Source organism: Heptranchias perlo, chromosome 2 (assembly GCF_035084215.1).
Source record: "Heptranchias perlo isolate sHepPer1 chromosome 2, sHepPer1.hap1, whole genome shotgun sequence".
Classification (NCBI taxonomy): domain Eukaryota; kingdom Metazoa; phylum Chordata; class Chondrichthyes; order Hexanchiformes; family Hexanchidae; genus Heptranchias; species Heptranchias perlo.
This window is the reverse complement of record NC_090326.1, coordinates 79,452,477-79,457,843: the sequence shown is the minus strand read 5'-3', so window position 1 is coordinate 79,457,843 and position 5,367 is coordinate 79,452,477. Positions and strand designations below refer to the sequence as shown.

The window sequence follows — 5,367 nt, the reverse complement described above, 5'->3', positions numbered from 1 at the left end:
AGAGCTAGCAGTGTGTCTTAGGTTGGCCAGCTCCACATCGTTTACAGCAGGTACATGTCTCGAACTAGTGATTGCAGCATAACAGCAGCATTACTGATGGCCACCTAACAATTTCAGCACTAATGTTGACGCCAACAATGAACAAAGATTTTGCATCTATTATCCTGGACTAAATTTTTCTCCGTGAGCTCCAAATGGAATTTGAATTAAGCCACTGTCTGTCTTTGTATTCTTCATTAAACGTTGGATATCTAAACAAGCTGAGACGCTGTAACAGAATCCCAATGAAAACATTTGGGGGAATTATTGGTTTCTTTTTTGTTTGGCATGTGCATGATAGTTTTACAGAGTGAATATTGGAAGGTATAATTAACAGCCAAAACAATCATCCAGCAGCATGCCTGTTTGAGCATGAAACATTTAAACACAGGGAAAGACTGTCTACCCAGTCTCTGGAGAACAGGACGGTGAGGATGATCTTGAAAGGTCTTTCAGATTTCCACAGGTATGGAGATTTTGGATCCAGGAGAGTTCTATCAGGTGCAGCATTCGAGGACGAGGAATGCAATTTAAAGTTAACGTTGTCAAAGGAAAATAATAAAGTTAGCAACATTTTTTTTAGAATTGTGTAACGGAATACCAGCAGTGTAATGGAGCAGAAAACCATGTTAGGCTTTTAAAAAGGTCTGGATGAATTCCTATTGGTAAGGGGGATACATGGTAATTAGTTCCAGAATCACAGTAACAAACCTGATAGGAGGCTTTGAAGGGTAGGTGAGGTGGACCAATGGCCTTTTCCTGTCCAACAGTGTAACAATGCCATTCAAAGTCTTCCTTGATGGCTCAGTGTGAGTTTAGCCAGTGAGCAGCTAAATCAGATCAGGATAGTGCCAAGTGCTGCAACTGGCCTCAGCATGTTTGGGTTAGGGAATAGAAAACTGGACATAATTCCTGCACCAGATCATTATCCCTGCTGTAAGTATGCGCGTATCTGCATGTATGTGTGTGCGTGCGCGCGTATGCATGTGTCTGCATGTACAGTATGTGTGTGTGCTTGTGTGTGTGCGCATGTGTTTGTGTGTGTATCTGCATGTCCAGTATGTGTGCGTGTGTGTGTACATGTGTCCGTGTGTGTCTGCATGCATCAGCTGATGGCAAGATTAATATCAGTGCATTGCCACCAAAATTGAAACACCTGCCAACAGTCAGTGTCAAGTCTCACACAAGAAGGCACTGGCACCTGTGGAAATGTACCCAAGTAAGGAGTCAATAGTCTTAATGAGAGGGAGCAAGGACAGGTTGCTAAGAGAAAAAAGCCACTCAAAGTCAACAGGAGGTGTATTATTCATGATAAAGCATAAGAAAACAAACTGCCTGCCATGTATTTCCTGATAAGAATATTTGAACAGTTCCTCCTTCCTCCCAATCATAATGCACAGCATATAAAATGTTGTACAGATCACTCGTGTATGAGGCAGTCACCCTGCTTCCTTTCATCAAAGATATCCATTTCTGTCACTGAGTTTAGCCATTAGCAAAAGCTATTAAACAGAATTATACTGGTCTTGCATTACTCACAGAGAATTGTGCATAGAATTACAATAGTGGAAAAATAACTAAGATTTAATGATTCTTAGCTGTTTTGCACTTAATGTATGATTGTGTGCTTTAAGTTTTTGTCAATAATATGCTATCGTTTTACAGTCCAGTTCATGTTATCTGAGCTTTTAAAACAGCAAGTTTTATTAATAAAGTTATTCTTTTACAAATGGAACAGTTAGAAGGAATCATGATCAAAATTAATATCCTTTTTTTCCTTGTTTGTTGATTTCATCATTAATTTTGTTTAACCAGTACTACGTCATCGAACGAATTGGGCTTGTGGGAGTTACTGAAGCTTCTGGTGTAAGGGAACAGATTTAATGACGGTAGGTATTGTCCGGGCTTGTTTAAAGAACTTGTCATTCGAGCCACATATCTATTTCAGCTATTTTCTATTTTTGAACAGAGTAGCTCTATCAAGCCATTTCCCCCCACATGTTCTTTCTGATGCATTTCTAACATTGCTGCACTTAGTGACTGGAGCAATTCTTCCTCCATGATGTCATCATCACTTACTAAAAAGATTCCAACAGTCGAAACACTAACACAAAATAACTGTTTTTTAATCATTTTATTTATTTTGTACAAGAAGTTTACACACTTCTTCAGGACATGGTTTATATCGAGTACACGCTATAATACAGGTTTTAAAATACTTGCAGATGCACATAATGAGAGCCATATAGAGTTGCATTAGGCTGGGGCTGCAGCGAGTCCCTGTCAGAGATGCTGGAGACTGCCTTATCAGCAGACAGGCCAGGGGCCAGTCCAGTTGAGTGGATCTAGGGTGGGTGGGAGGCTAGCTCACAGGAAGAGGCCTGATGTTTCCTGAAGTTTTCCCAGCAGAATGCGCAACTCGTACATTACTTCCTCCAGCTGGAAAATTTCTCACATGTGCATTGGTCATAGGTTTATTGCAGGGGGGTGTTAAATTATGCCACAGCAAGCGAATGCATCTTCTTGCTACCAGAAGCAAGGTCAGTACAGGGGTTCCTTGCCCTGACAGCAGCAGAGCAAGCATGCATGGGTTTGGATCTGGGGAAATGGATAGGCCAGTCATGGCAGCAATGACCTCTAGGACCTCCATCCAAAAAGAATTGAGACTAGGTCAGGACCAAACTATCTGCAGGAGCGGCAGTAAAGGATTTCAATCCATTGTCTAATCGTGTCACCAAAGGCCATCCACTGGAGCTGGGGGAGTAGCAAACTCAACTGTGCCTGGCTGAAGGCCTTTTCTACATTCAGGGGTAGCATCAGGGTGGGTGTGTCCAGAAGTGACTAAGTCTAAGCTGGAGGTCAGGACTTTGGCAAGTTTTTTATAATAGAGAGGGATTTGGACTTGTAGAACGTACAGGTGATGGGTTCTTTTTCTGCCCTTTTTATCTATAAGGTTGATTATGGCCAATTTGAGGAATTCCAGCGAAGTGCCAACCATCAGTATGTAATGGAATAGCTCCATCAGCATAGGGTCAGGTCAGGGAATAGGGCTGTATAGACCTCAACAAGGAAACCCTTGGGCTAGAGCGCTTTGCCGAACTGTAGGCTTGTGACAACCTTTTAAACTTCAGTAGCTAAGATTGGGACACCTGTGAGGTTTACTCTGTGAGGTTGGGCAGTGGGAAGTCGGCTAGGAACCATTCTGTTTCCTGTAGTGTGACGGCACCTTACTGGTGTACTGGCTGGCAAACTCTGTTTATTTCAGCATGGTCACTGGTGGTTTTAGGATTGGTGCAGTGATTCTATTCTTTTTACAGAGTGCAGGTGCCAAGAGTTGTCCTGGTTTGTCACTTTGCTCATTGAACATAAAAAATAGGAGCAGGAGTAGGCCAAACGGCTCCTCGAGCCTGCTCCGCCATTCAATCAGATCATGGCTGATCTTTGACCTCAACTCCACTTTCCCGCCCAATCCCCATATCCCTTGATTCCCCTAGAGTCCAAAAATCTATCTATCTCAGCCTTGAATATATTCAACAACCGAGCATCCACAGCCCTCTGAGGCAGAGAACTCCAAAGATTCACAACCCTCTGCGTGAAGAAATTCCTTCTCATCTCAGTCTTAAATGGCCGACCCTTTATCCTGCGACAATGCCCTCTAGTTCTAGACTCTCTAGCCAGGGGAAACAATCTTTCAGCATCTACCTTGTCAAGCCCCCTCATAATCTTATCTGTTTCAATGAGATCACCTCTCATTCTTCTAAACTCCAGAGAGTATAGGCCCATTCTACTCAACCTCTCTTCATAGGACAACCCTCTCATCCCAGGAATTAATCTAGTGAACCTTCACTGCACCGCCTCTAAGGCAAGTATATCCTTCCTTAGATAAGGAGACCAAAACTGTACTCCCTCTCTTACCTGTCCGTGAGTTTGAAGCATTTTGCAGTTTGGTACAGGCTACTGTGTGGCCCTGAGAAAGGGGATTAAGAGTTATAGAGATATTAACAACATTGCTTGAACTATTTTAGGGGAGGTAGGGGAAGGAACTTAGTGGGGTACTGATTTTCTGATTTTCTTTTCCATGTCAATGGAAGGTGAAAGAAGGAAAAAATAAAAAGGGACAAAATTCCATGTTTAAGTAAATAGTTAGTTTTAATTAATGTCCAAATATCAAACAAATATAAATTCAATGCCATTAATAATAATAAAAAGGAAGAATTATGGTTTGGGGAGTTTTTGGGTTGTGCAGTTTCAGGAACAACGTGTTCCAAAAACTTTGCTTCAGTGCTCTATACTGATCACAGGGAAAGTTCACGCTACAGCAGATGTGTTATCTGCTGCATCATGAACTACTGCAAACTAGATTTCATTCTAATCTTACCATTTTTGAGAAATACTGAATCATTCCTTTAGTGCAGATATATCCATGAGATAATTACATCATCACTTCACCAGTCACATTATTATTCCTCTCGGTTTACAGACTTCACAGAGCTCCTTTAAAAACAGTTCTGATATTTTAAACCCAGTACAGGAAAATTACTAAAAACACAAAACAAGACAGTTTTCTCTTCTTTTACAAGCTGCTCCAGCTTTTATATTGGTGGGATCTGTGATGTACATGTTTATGTAATACCTATGCTATTGGAGGGTTTGTGCCTGTTTTTCACAAGGTGGAAAATTGCTGTTCGGGAAAGTGAATTTGGTGCATTGTAGTGTTGAATGTTGAAAGTGTGCATAATAAGGCAGTTGTGCTTGTTATTGTTGGCACAATTGACACAACTGGAAAGCACTGGAACAAAAATTAAACATTTTTAACGTTATTGGCAATATTCTTTATGTGCCTGTACATAGGGAGCCTGGGCCTGCAGTGAAGCACATCTCAGCACCAATGCCAAGATCTACCTGCCGGGAACCTCCTCCACTGACTCCAACAGACCTTCTGGGATCAACAGGATGTTCCCTGATTTGCGCCTCAGAAGCAGGCACCCATGCCACTAGGATTTCATTTGGGATGCCCGGCATCAGACGCTGGAAAGTCTGGCCAAAGATTGCCAAGCCTGGAAAAATTAAAGGGATGTGGCCTCTTAAAGGTAAGTGGATAGAGAGGGAGGTATAAGAGGAAGAATAGGGAGGAAGGCAGAGATCTTGACTTGTTTGTATATGGATCCTCACATAAGCTAAAGCTAAACTAAAAAGTGGGGGGGGGAGGGTTCAGGGAAGGGTAAATTTATAAATCTAAAGAGAAAAATCAAGGCCATAGAGCAGTGTAGCGATTGGGTAAAGACAAGCAGAGTGTGTCAGGAAAGGACAGAGAGTTTAACAATAATG

General features: G+C 41.9%; 1 long non-coding RNA gene across 1 annotated transcript; it reads left to right on the top strand.

The window, feature by feature from the left end:
• Positions 1 to 457: 457 nt before the first annotated feature.
• On the top strand, positions 458 to 5,107 carry LOC137333918 (uncharacterized). Its single transcript, XR_010966014.1, has 3 exons — positions 458 to 505; positions 1,855 to 1,928; positions 4,891 to 5,107. It is a non-coding gene; the product is annotated as an uncharacterized lncRNA (long non-coding RNA).
• The last annotated feature ends 260 nt before the right edge of the window (positions 5,108 to 5,367 follow it).